The 13,407-nt window shown below is 41.5% G+C and overlaps 1 long non-coding RNA gene across 1 annotated transcript; it reads right to left on the minus strand.

The window, feature by feature from the left end:
- Nucleotides 1–3,273: 3,273 nt before the first annotated feature.
- On the minus strand, nt 3,274–4,332 carry LOC124994409 (uncharacterized). The gene is made up of 3 exons (XR_007110486.1): nt 4,158–4,332; nt 3,645–3,822; nt 3,274–3,412 (listed from the first exon to the last, which is right to left on the minus strand). It is a non-coding gene; the product is annotated as an uncharacterized LOC124994409 (long non-coding RNA).
- Nucleotides 4,333–13,407: the final 9,075 nt, after the last annotated feature.

Raw genomic sequence — 13,407 nt, forward strand, 5'->3', positions numbered from 1 at the left:
GGAATTCCTTTTGATGTGAGTCTGTACTCAGTATCTTTCTTTGATGGGCGGGCATGCATGACGCCTGCATCTTGGTCAGAACAAGTGATCCCAGAACCCAAGTGTGCTTCTGTGTGCGGGAACAAGTCTACTCCTGTGTCTTCAATACCTTCCCTTTCTTGCGCCTTTCTTGCCCACTTTATATTTTTTGGAGTTGGCCTGTTTAATTTCTTCAGGGTCTCAGTATGATGTATGAAGAGGACTTAAGCTATTTCTTTTCCCATGTATATCTGAGTCTAATTTCAGTACCCACAGAGACCAGCAAACCTTTAAGAGACAAAGCAATGAGTTGCTAATTATGGGATTCCAGGCTTTTGAAAGAGCAGTGTTATAATAATTTCAAGGGCAAAGGGCTCCTCCCAGATGGCTTTCAAATATGGTCATGGTGGCCACTGGTTCCTCAACTTGGAAGTACATCAGAACAAGATGGGAGTTTATTAAAAATACAGGAGTTTGAGAGTAGGCCTCCCAATCCAGACATGCAACTTTGGAATAGAACGCAAGGACCTCAACACCTGAGACCCCAGCACAAAGGCAGCTGCCTCTTCTGCCTTTTGGGGATGAGCGGGGTCTCAGTGTAAATGCAGCTGTCCAGCCCTGGGGCTCTGAGTCTGTGGCTCTATCCTGGCAGAGTGACTATGGGTGGCTCCCTAAGCTATCCACAGGGATGCTTTCTCTAGAGCCGGTGGGGGTAGTCACTTTCCTGTGTACCAGAAGGGCCCGCATGCCTGCTCTTTCTTTAAGCTTGGGCAACTCTAGAGCACATGTCTTGTTGAATCCACCAAACTTTTATCAGAGGCCCCCACTGCCTCCTGAAGTGTCCAGGGATGGGATGCAATGATCATTTTAGAGTGTCTTTAAGTTTATGCTTTGCTTCTTCAAATGTCTTAAGCTCTGTCTTCCCTCTGTTCCCTCCATCTTTCCTCCCTTCTCTCCTTCGACCTTAAGGTAAAGAAAACAGTATGATGCTTGGTGTCCCAGGAACAGCTCCAGGGCTCTTTCTGGTAGCCTCCATGTATTATATATACATGCCTCACTTGCACATTTGGATCGGCAGTGCGTCCTTGTAAACGCTGTCATAAAGCTCGGCTCTTCCATCCAGAATGGGAATGGAGTTGTTAAAGACAGTTGATGAGGTGGCATCTGTTGGCCAACAGTTTTATGCTGCAGTAGCTCTGAGCAGATAACATTAATAGGAATCACATTTTAAAGTTGTAAATTTGATGTAAAATACTAAATTTGACAATAATTGCATTATAAAGCAAAAATTCTATTTATTAAAGGGCTCCTGCCTCTCCTTCATGTGAGGGGCTCTGAAATTCTTGCTCATACCTGCCCCTAGCAATTATCATGCCTTCTCTAAAATTCTGTTTTATTTTTCCATTTTCATAACAACTACATTATGATGTGACATATTTTTTTCCAGATATTTTGCTTGAATAAATAAATAGGATATTAAATTCAACTGGGGTATTAGATTATAAATTAGTTCTGTAATAGGCGTCATAATGTTATTTAGATTTTCAGTTTACACAGACCTTGTAGCAACTCCCCAGAGCTATGCTACAGAATTAGAAGTAGATAGAAGTTGATGTAAGAAAATTGGTTTTTGTAATATGCTGATGCCAGTCGAGTTGTACTGTAAAGGTATTTAAATAAAGCGTTCCTACTTATTTCATTGTACAGACAAAAGATTGATAATGATTCCAAATGATTGATTTGCTGATGTAGATACTGGCCATTTGTGCAGCTAAAATATTTCGTTCCCAAATTAAAGAAGTACTTACATATGAATTAAAAACATCCCAGTCTTAGGAAGCATATCAACTGTCCCATTAATGGGGTTTTCTCTTTCATCTGATTGTTGTAACAGTGACATAATCCCACAACTGTTCTTGGTAGCCAGTTTAGCCCTTTAAGTTGTACTTCACATGGAGGAAGATACTTGAACCAGGGACCCTGCATCATTGTTGAAGTCATTAACAAGAAGGACATAACCTTATTGAACCATTACTTACCCAACACATGGAAAACATGCACATTTAATAAAAAACTCGCATTTTCCAGATGCACACTAAAAGCAATTTATAACAAGAGCATCTGGGTAGCAAAAGGAATTTTTCTTTACATTGGGCTCCCCATTACTCCCATTCGAGGATTGGTAAGCCATGGTGGGCGAGGCAGATCTGACCCACTCGTTTTGCATAGCTTACCAACCAAGGGTGATTTTTGCATTTAAATGACTGAGTAAAAATTAAAAGAATAATGTTGCTTCATGACACATGACAGTGATAGGAAATTAAGTTCCAGGGTGGATAAATAAAGTTTTATTGAAACACAGTCATACTCTCTGGCCCTTTATAGAAAACATTGACTGACCTCTGCCTTAAACGAGAACTGGGAGGGCTGAGGATGTAGCTCAGTTGGTAGAGTGCTTGTCTGGCATGCATGAGTCCCTGGGTTCAATCCCCAGCACCCCAAACAAACAAAAACAAAGCTGTGTGAACTGCTGTGTCCAGCCACATTGGAAAGCCCCCAGCTGGTCCTGGTAGGAAAAAGATATATCCTGTGCTTGGGACTTTTGCTGACTAGTGAATAGTGGTGCTTTGCCTAAAAGGCAAAATATGAATTAACAAATGAAAAGGATAGTACCCTTGGGTCTTGGTTCAAAAAGATGCCCAATGGGAAATCAATACAACTAACTTCTGTAGCATGACGGGAAATATCCTACTGGGATAAGCTCACTTCCAAGTTTTATGGAACTTTTATCTCAACAACAGCAGGTTGGTACCCTGTGGGATTCAGAAAAGTGCTTCGGCTGGGCTGACTGTGGTTCAGAGTCCCGTCAGACACACAGTACCAGTGGGAGGGCATCTTGCGCTGGGCAGGTGAGTCCTGGTCCTGCTAATTTTGCCTCTGACACTTTGGACAAATTTCATTTTCTTGCAGGTGCCAGTCTTTTTCATCTGAAAACTGAAGTGGCTGGTCTCAGTGACCTCAGAGATGACACAGTACCTCTGCTTAGGGCACCTATCACTAGCTTAAGAAGGTCCCAGTCCCATGAAAGACTGTCTTTTCTTTCTGGCATCTTTGTGGCTTCCTCTTGCCTCTAAAAAGCTGCATTTCATTAAGGGTTCACAAGTCTTGACATGTTTGTAAAGAAAGACACGGCAGGAATTCATATGCCTCGCCTTATAACAAACATGTTGTGAATAACCTATATTTGGAATACAATTTGTCATAGGGATGCGGGCAGGGTTTTAAATTTGAACAGCTTCTGAGATGCGATGCTTTATTCTGCACCAGCGGCTCCCAGGGCCCTTCCACTTTGCACTTTGAAGGGAGTCTTTATTGGAGAAACCGCTCTCTATTCCTGAAGAATGGGAACATTTGCATTAAACGATGCAAGAGATGCCATTGTAATTTCATGAGAATTACCCTTTCCAATGAATGTTAGATTAAGAACCAAGTAAAATCCCTTGAAAGTGGCTGGAAGATAAATCAGAGCGGAGCTGCAGTTAGGTAGAACTAAATTTTATCCCTTCCCTTTAAAATGGTTTTTAATTGATTTGGCATACTTTTTAAGTTAATAATGAATACTCTACCTGGGTCTGCATGATCACTCCTGTGAATTAGATCTATTGCGCTTGAAACAGCTTTCCTTACAGAGGACAGTGATTTTAATGAAGAGTCTTTGCTTATTGCACCGATGGAAATGTGGTTCATGGTGGTTCCAGACAGTTCTCTAATTAGCAGTCCAGTCTGTACCCTTGAATATTTTACCTGAAACGGAATGGAAATGTAGACAGGACAGGTGCTTTATCATGATGTTGGGAGTCCTGCCTACTTTGCATGAAGATCTTGGAGCTGGGAGAGTCATATAAAGATGTTGTGAGATCCAGAGATCTTTCAAAAGGGATGGAAGAGGCAACTGAATGAACAGAATGGTTCTTAGGTTAGGATAGCAAATTTCACAAGGGATGTGTGTGTGTGTGTGTGTGTGTGTGTGTGTGTGTGTGTTTAATAGAGAGAGAGAGAGAGAGAGAGAGAGAGAGAGAGGTGGGGAAGGGCATTAAATCCTGTGGATGGAGATAGGAATTTCATGACTCTTGACTCACCTGCTGGGCAACGGAGTCTCCTCAGGGTTTCTCCAGGTGTGATCAATGGGGCACAGGGTGTGTCCTGGTGACCTGCTCAAAAGCCATGATGGGAACTAGTATGGTAGGGCCAAGAAGAGATGAGCCAAAGCCAGGCATTCCCAAGAGCAGATAATGTAGAGTAGCGCACAGTGTGTGGCCAGTGACTCACACTCCTGAGTGAGAAAGAAATGGAGATGATTAGAAGGAGAGAAGAAAGGGAAAGATTAAATTATTTTGAAGACTATATAGTGACCTGAGAGATAGAAGCTAGTATTCAGCATATTTGTACATTAAATAGGGCATTAGATCACAATTACTGAGACTGGAATCTGGAAAGTTTGGGAAAAGAATGTGAGTATTAAAAAAAATGATAATAACAACCATTGGCTTGTACTGAAGACCTGGCACGTTGATGGTGCCCCGATCCTCACGCACAACAGGGTGCACCCTAGTTGTGATGCAACCCCCTAAGGTGGGCATTGCTATATTATCCATTTTAAAGAACAGAAAACTGAGGCACAGAGAAATGACCACGAGCCAAGTTCTTCTGGCTAGGAATGAAGAGAAAGAGGATTTAAATCCTGGAAGAATGACTTCAACTCTCATGCTGGACTGACTGTGCAGAGGAAACCAGGTTCACTACATAAAGGCGGAGGAAGAGTTGCCCATTTCTTCAGCTCACAAAACAGCAGTCGGAGCTGCGGGCTGAAGAGCTGCCAGTTCCCATCATGCACTTGGAGCAGTAGAACGCTGCATGCTCTCTTGCTACCAAACTGTAATTAAAATTATCATACAGTATAATGATTTCTAATACATTTCAGAACAAATCACCATCTTATATCTGACATGTTGTTAATGTTTACTACCATAATTACCAATTTGAAATATAAGGCAGCAATTTTTATTAGTGTTTGGTTATGTATAATTATGTCAAATATGAGACTACAATTTAGATTGAACTGTATCAGCAGTGATCATACAAAATGATTATACTGTATATTTGACATCCTGGATATTTTATATATGTATGGATTTCCCCCCTCTAAACCATAAAGAATTACTTAAAAATAATTCAAAGGTTATTTATAATACACTTCATGAGTTCCAGAGGATCAGAATATGCATACTAAAAATGGAACATACCGAATCATGGTTTGGACTGTTTGCACATTAAATTTCTAATAGTCTCCATAATACATATACTGCTTTCTCCATTTTCCTGACTAGATGACTGAGGCCCAGATATCTAAGAGATTTTTTTCCATCTTGTACATTGTGAAGCTGAAATTCAAGTTCAAGATCTTTCTTCCACGTGGTTAATAAAGAGATCATTTGTAGTAGACTACCTCCAGAGTGTACATTCCTATTGTGTTACCCAACTTCCATTATTGTAACAAAATACTTGAGGTAATAAGCTTAAAAAGAAGAAAGTTAATTTTGGTTCACAATTTTGTAGGTGTCATGCCATGGTTGGTTGTCCTGTTGCTTTTGGACCTATGATGAGGTAGTATATCATGACAGTGGTGAGTGACAGAGGAAGCTTCTTACCTCATGGCAACAGGGAAGAACAAAAAGAGAGAAAGAAGAGTGGCCAGGTTCCAATATCCCCTTCAAAGGCAGACCCTCAATGATGTAACTCTTCCCACGAGGTCCCACCTCCTGAAGGTCCCACTACTTTGCAAGAGTACCATAGGTTGGGGGTCAAGCATTTCACACATGGCCTATGGTGGACACTTATTCAAACCACATCACCTATAAAATTAGTGGTGACCTATATTAAATGAGATACTGGATATGCTGGCCCTGCCTTATTTATTGGAGTAGTTAGGCTCCTCCAGAGAAAACATGCACCCCCCCCCCCACCCCACACACACATTGGTTTATGTGGCTTACATGAGTGTGGAGTCTCAGAAGCCATCCAGATCTGCAGTCTGAAGGTCCAAGTCCCAAGAGAGTCAGAGATACAAGTTCCAAAGATACAATGGCAGGAGAACCAGGAGGGCTGATAGTGTAAATTCCAGTCTGAGTCTAAGGGTAGAACACTGATGTCCCAGTTTAAATCCTATCAGAGAACAGATTCTCTCTCACTCAGTCTTTTATTCTATTCAGGCCTACAGGGGTTTGGATGAGACTTCTCTGCATTGGGAAGGGCAATTCGCTTCACTCAGTCTACTGATCCAAATGTTAACCTCATCCAGAAACACCCTCACGAATGCACGCAGAATATCACTTAACCATATATCTGGGTATCCTGTGGCCCAGTCCAGTGGACACATAAAATCAGCCCTCACATACATTATCTCATAAATAAGTTTCATTAGGTCCATTTTAGAGCTTGGAAAGTGCAAACTCAGAAGTTTAAGAGTCTTAGATCTAAGTTTACATAAATTAATAAGTGAACTCAAATTGAAGATTTGTGAACTAAATTCTAGTGTTTTTTTTTTCAGGACTGATTGTTATCACTGGAAACTCTACAGTTGCCCTTTATTACAACAAAGTTTGAGTTCTTTTAAGCTATCTACATTTATTATACTCGTATATTCCTTGTGATATGTCCCTTTCTGTATAAGGAACTAAAATGTGGGAAGTTTCTCACAGTGGCAAAACTAAGACTTGAATATAGGACTTGTCTGATTTCAGAGTTCATTCACTTACTCATTCCCTCTTGACATAACAATTAAGTCACTTCTTCAAATAAATGTTCCCAATTCCTTATCCTTCCCCAAGAAGAAACATTTTTACTCTCAAATGCACGTATGCACCTGTCTGTCTATTGCATTTCCCTGAATGCTCTTTTATAAATGTTTCAAATGTTTGACCATCAGAATTTATTCAGATGTAAACATGTCAATGACAGAAACTGAAACATAAAAATAAACAAGCAAATATCAAACACAAAAACCAAAATCCAGAAAGTTTATTTCTTGGTCCTGGTGAATAATCAAATTATTTAAAAGAGAAATATTTTAGATTTTAAATACAAGAAAACTAACTATATTAGAGAAAGAAGAAAATGGAGTAGTTATATACTTTAATTCAATCACTACTATGACTAGGTGAATCTGCACCCAATGACTCATCTACATCTACTTTTGTAGGAAAGTTCCCTGAGGGCAGGGACCCTGTGCTTTGCTCATGGCTACCCCTGCTGCTTCCAATAGTGCTTTGATATAGTGGCAGTAATTCCATGAATATGTATAGATTAAAGAATTGATCAACGAAGTACAAATATGTTTAACTTTTTAATTTTGTAGTATGTCATATGCATTTTTAATCATAAGCCTCTTAAATATGGCTTAAAATTAAATTTACAAAGCAATCGATTGTTGGTGGAGAAACTGCATCCCAACCAAGCATGAGATTTATGTCTTTGATTGATATTTTCAAACTGCATCTTACTTTTTTTGGATTGAAGTAATATACCTTTGTATAATTGAAGACTGTTCTCTCTGAGGTCCTATTTGGTAGCCATGGAAACACTTGCAAGAAATTGCGCCCTGTACTCACCCGGTGCCAGTTAGCTCTGAAGTCTATGCCTAGCAGAAGGACATCTCGTGTGAGTTTCTGGTTCCCACAGTGGGAAGGGGCTTGTTCACTTGAGTATCCATCATTGGACAAGTGGCTTGGATCTGCAAAGCCAACCCTAGGTACTAGACAAGGCAGGGTTCGACTGTGTTACAACTGAGTTTTTTGGGTGCTTGCTGGTTGAACTCAAAGCAGTGACCTTGGTTGCTGCTGGGTCTGTCTGAGTTATAGGGTGCTCAATCAATCTCACTGAAAATCAGCCCACCCTTGCAGCCCAGATGGATAAAATAACATACTTCATTTTGGGTTGTTTTATTGGGCTTTATAGTAGACAGTCATCATGCTTGATTAAAAAATATACATGACAACATCCAAAAGGTACATGTCAAAATATCACATTCTAACAAAGCAGTTACACGTGTATTTTTTGTTTCTTTCAAGTGATTCCAACATCACTGGGATGTATGAATAAGTCCTTTTAAGGTTCATCATGAAAAAGAGACTTATAAGTCCTTTAGCCTAATTCTACAATTGATCCTCTAAGAAAAGTTAAATATCACCGTTGTTTATAGATTGCTAGATCACCACAAAGATAATTCTTTTATAAATACAGATGGTGCCCTTATGGAAATTACATGACAGTAAATAGATGCCAATAGAAAAAAAAATGACATGCTGATTAGCTAATAAAATGGCGTTCTGTGGAATTATGCTTCTTTACCTAATTTATGGCTTATTTGAACTCATGATGCCCTGTTTTTCATTGAGTGTTCCTTTTCAAATATAAAAAATGTAAAATAATATGAATTTGATTGTCTTAAACATAAAATGCTAGTCACCGACTAGCAGTGAATCAGGCCTGTAGAACTTGACTTCCTCACCTCCTCCCATATGAACTGATGAGGTTCTTTTTTTCTTTTTTTTTTGGTATTGGGGAGTGAATCCAGGGGTGCTTAACTACTGAGCCACATCCCCAGCCCTTTTTTTGTATTTTATTTAGAGACAGGGTGTCACTGAGTTACTTAGGGCCTCGCTAAGTCGCTGAGGCTTTGAACTCCTGATCCTCCTGCCTCAGCCTCCTGAGCCGCTGGGATTACAGTCATGCACCACCATACCCGGCTGAACTGAGGAGGTTTAAACACTGCCAGAAGCTGACGATCCAACCCTTGACTGAACAATACCAAAACATGAGTTAGTGCATATGCTATTGGAAAATTATAATACAGAAGTTAGTCCTCTGGGCTTTGGCAGGCAAGAGGAGAGGGCCTGGAGCAAGAACCTGTATTTCCTGAGAGCTTGGAAATAAACAGCCCGCCCTTCTCTCTCTCTCTCTCAACATCAGTAAAAAGAATAAATAGAAAGAGTGGAGAGTAGTGTCCCTGAGGCGGGGTCATTTGCATGGGAGTGCTGCGTCCCCAGGGTCATTGCTGTGTTTGGTGGGTGGAGGTTGCCTGACCTCCCCTAAACAGCACGTGAGAAATCCCATAATCAGTGTAATGTATTCTGTTATGGGAGTAATCAAGTCATTCAGCGTTGAAGGAAGATCCAATTTTTAGAAAGTGGTTGATGAATGTAGTTTCAGGTATTCAGAGGAGGCTGATGTACCTGGGCTATTTGGGTCTTCTGCTAGAACAGGGGGGAAAAAAAAAGAAAGAAAAAAGAAAGAAAAAAAAAAAAAAAAAACGACACTTGAAGAAACTGAAGTGGACCATTCTAAAAATATCTACGTTTCAGGATATATTTTCCTAGCGGCATAGTATGCAATTTAAGATTTTAAAATTAAACATGTCTGTGCTTTTGAATTTCGTATTGCCGAAAGCTTAGTTAGTTGGAAGTGAGACTTGGGGCGCTGATCTGAGGATGGGTCCTTCCTCCTCCTAGGCTGTTTCCCCAGATCTGTGCAGGGTGGGGATCCTCCTTGTTATTGAAGTATTAATTGAAAAAATTCCTGCTTCAGAAACTCCTTCCCTGAGCAAATTTTCCCTGTCCCTTCCCTAAGCCATGGAGGTCTTTGAGCTACACTTTCCCTTTACCCCTTCCCTTCCCTTCCCTTCCCTTCTCTTCCTTCCTTTATTTTTTTTTTAATTATCATTTTCTTCCAGCTCCTTATCACCAACAGAAATTCTTATTTCCTTGCTCATGTTTCCTCCTCCGGGTGCTCAAATCTCTCGGAAAGAGGACCTTGGTGTTGTTCATCATGGTATCCACAAGCCTCCCAACGATTCCAGACTCCTTGGAGACCCAGTGAAACACTGCTTGATTGAAGGAATGCTTGATTCTAAACCAGGGACTCAGGGGTGCACCCCCAGCCTGTTGGGTGCATCGTGGAGCGGTTCCCCGGAGCAGGGACATTCTCCCTACTGCACCAGCACAGACTCTTCCCTGGTGGCACATCTGAGGGGCAAGGCTCACCCAGTCCACCTGGTTCCCAGTTTGGAGACTGGAGCTAATTAGGCACTCTGGTTCCCAGCCAGGTCCCAAGCTGGCAGTCATACAAAACACTGCAGAGTGTCCCCGCTAGTTAAGCTTCATATTACTTAAGACATTCATTTCAAAAATAACTCCGGCATCTATGGGTATGTTCTGTACTCGATTCACAGGGCTTTAGCAGTCCAAATCCCATTAATGCCAGAGCCCTTGCACAAAGCCTTTGTATTGACTTGGGTCAACTTAATCTGTGAGCTTGTGGTCTCCCTCCCTGCACCTTAGACTTTTCAACGACTCTCTTGCTTACTTCTCTCATTTGTTCTCTCTTTTTACTTATTCCTCTTTCTTTCATCTCACATACTCTCTTCATTCCTTTTCTCTCCCTTCCTTTCTTTCTGCTTCCCTCTTCTGTGCGTGTGTGCACGTGTATGTGTATGTGTGTGTGTGTATGTGTGTGGTGTCTGCCTCTCTCTTCTCTTGACTCAGAGACAGTGGGTGGTCATGGATTCTTTCTTCCTGCCCCTGAATTCTCAGCAGCTTTGACCCCATTTCCTCTCCCACCTCTGATTTATCTAGCCACCTAGTTCTAAGTCATGAAAAGTCACATATATGTAACTCTTCACATACAAGCCAGTAATTTGGGGACCAGTCATTGGTGTATCAACACATCCCTATAGAATTTCTTTTCTTTTTTCTTTCCTGGCATTGATTTTCTGTTATGAAGGTAATGCATGCTCACCGTGAAACTTTCGGATAATAAAGAAAACCTAGGTTAACTTTAAGCAGAAGGATTCCCCCGTGCAGCCAGAAGAGGATTTGGCTTTCAAGAGAATAATTAACGAAACTCGTTTTAAGGGCCTATTTATTGCAGAAAAGAGGGGAATTACCTGTCTGAGGGAATGAGAAGTGTTTAGAGGCTGCAGACACTTCCCTGGAATGCTCTGTGGTCCCAGAATAATGACTTCTTTTATTGGGAGCAGAGGAGAAGTTGCCGTGGTCCAGTGGATAGGAAACACTGCTGCTAGGCTTTCTTGGTTTGCAGAAAATTTGCCCAAGTCTGCCTTTTCCAAGAAAGCCATCTGAGCACATCAAAACCAAATAGCCATATTTTTATTCCTTTTGTTTTGGTTTTGCAAACCCACATTTCTCAAAGTATGTGATTTTTCCATGCCAAAGGGTTCCATGCTCAAATAAGTTGGGCAAACCTTCACACCACTATTGACCTTTCTTGGGGGTATGCGATGCACAAAGAGGTCTCTGCTCCTTCATTTCCTTGTTTCTGAAAATTTTTGATGGTGGAGATTTCTTTCTTTGTACTTTTCGACCATATTGCTAATGTTCTCAACATCTATTTTGCCATAAAAACAAACAAGGAAAACAAATAAGCAAACGCAGTTCTTGTTTTCCTGCTCTGGGGTTGTAGTCGTCTTGGCTTGGGCTTTTGTATTTCTGTCGTCCTTTTTGTTCTTAGACCAGAAGATGAGGGAGATGATCAATCCACGGAATTCTTACTACCAGACACCAATTTGGTCCTTTCTTTGCATTACTGCATTTCAATCACAGCAACTTGGGGTCCTCCAACCTGTTGGAGTTGAGTGCAGGGCGTTGGTTCCAGGACTCCCTGCAGATACCTAAATCCATGGATGTAGTGTTTGCATCTCACCTAACCAAAGTCTCCTCCTGTATACTTTAAATCATCTTTAGATTACATGCAATACCCAAGGCATTGTAAATGCTATGTGAATAATTGTACCTTGTCACTTAGGGAATAATGACAAGAAGCAAAAGTCTGTATACGTTTAGTACAGATGCAATTTCATTTTTTTTTTTTTTGGTCTGTGATTGGCTGAGTCTGCAGATGCGGGACCCAGAGATGTGGAGAACTGTGTGTGTGTGTGTGTGTGGTGTGTGTGTGTGAGCGTATGCATGCATGTGCCAATTTCCCCAGAATCCAGAATCCATTCCAGGGCCTGAAACATAATAGATGCTTGGTGAAAAATATGTACTGGCATGAAATGGGAGCATTTGTCACTACTGCATACATATTTACTTGTTTATTTGTTTACAGGGCACCTCTCCATGTCTGTATGTAAACTTCTCATGGGGGCCATTTGTTCACACCTGTGATCCCATAGTACATGCTCAGAAAATGGTGAAAGAATAAATGGTCCAACGACAAGTTTTACTATTACTTCTACTTTCTGAAAACTCTTCGAATTGCTTTCTTTATTCATCTACTTTTCTCTTAGAAGTAGTTAAAATCTACTAAGGACTGTAAATAAGAGAAAGCTACATCAGTAGCTATTCCAATGTAGCGAGTACTAGAGGGCTCGGGGTTAATATGTGTGGGGCTGCCTGCTTGTCAGATGCAGCTCTAGTCTGGTGCATGGACAGGATTCTAGACACAGGGACAGTGTGCAGGGTCACACTCTGCTTCCTACCTCTGCTCACCACTTGCATGGCATGACTGTCTTCTGCAGAAATCCAAAGTTGAAAAAAAAATTTCCAGATAGCAGCTACCCTTCCTGTCCACCAAAACCACAGAGTCCTGGACTTCTTCATCGGGGATGGGGAGGTGGGGGGAAGGTATTTTATTGTAATTTATCTCCTTGGCAATCCTTTATAGACCATTTTTGGAAAGGTTCATGCATTTCATCAGATTGCCAAAGGGACTTGGAAAGGTTATGAACCCCTGAAAAAGCCCTGGCTAGTAAATAGAGCGGGTGGGATATTTTGGGTGGTGTCAAGGTAAGGGCAAAGGGTTGAAAAATGGATTTTCTTTAATCTTTCAAGTTAAAAAAAATCTATGTGTGTGTTCAATATTTGCCCCTGCCCTGGACCCTCCACAGCGCTCACTTAGAGCTTTCTCTCTCCCTCCCTCCCTACACACACACACAATGACATACAATCACACACACACATGCCCCGGGTGCCTTTAGAGCAGCAGGGCTCTGGCTCTCCTGTGGCTCAGGAAGGCAGGTGAAGCCTGGCTCCTGGGCAGGGCCACCTTCACTTCTGTTGAGCCATCAGAAATGAGCACAGCCTCTGTGTGGAACGCAGAGTGTAGTGGCAGGGCATTCTGCCAAAATGCCTTCCAGCCGGCTGGTGGAGTCTGAAGCACGCCCAGCCCTGATTGGATTACCAAAGCCCCAGAAGCACTTTAATCTCAACTGCAGTTATGTGGGGAGGGGAGCCTGGGAGGGGTGGTGAGGAGATTCCTGGAGGCTGAGTCTCCCAGCTTTGGGGTCATGCTGGGAATATTAAATGGCTTGCCCCA

The sequence above is a fragment of the Sciurus carolinensis genome, chromosome 10 (assembly GCF_902686445.1).
Source record: "Sciurus carolinensis chromosome 10, mSciCar1.2, whole genome shotgun sequence".
NCBI classification, from domain to species: Eukaryota; Metazoa; Chordata; class Mammalia; order Rodentia; family Sciuridae; genus Sciurus; species Sciurus carolinensis.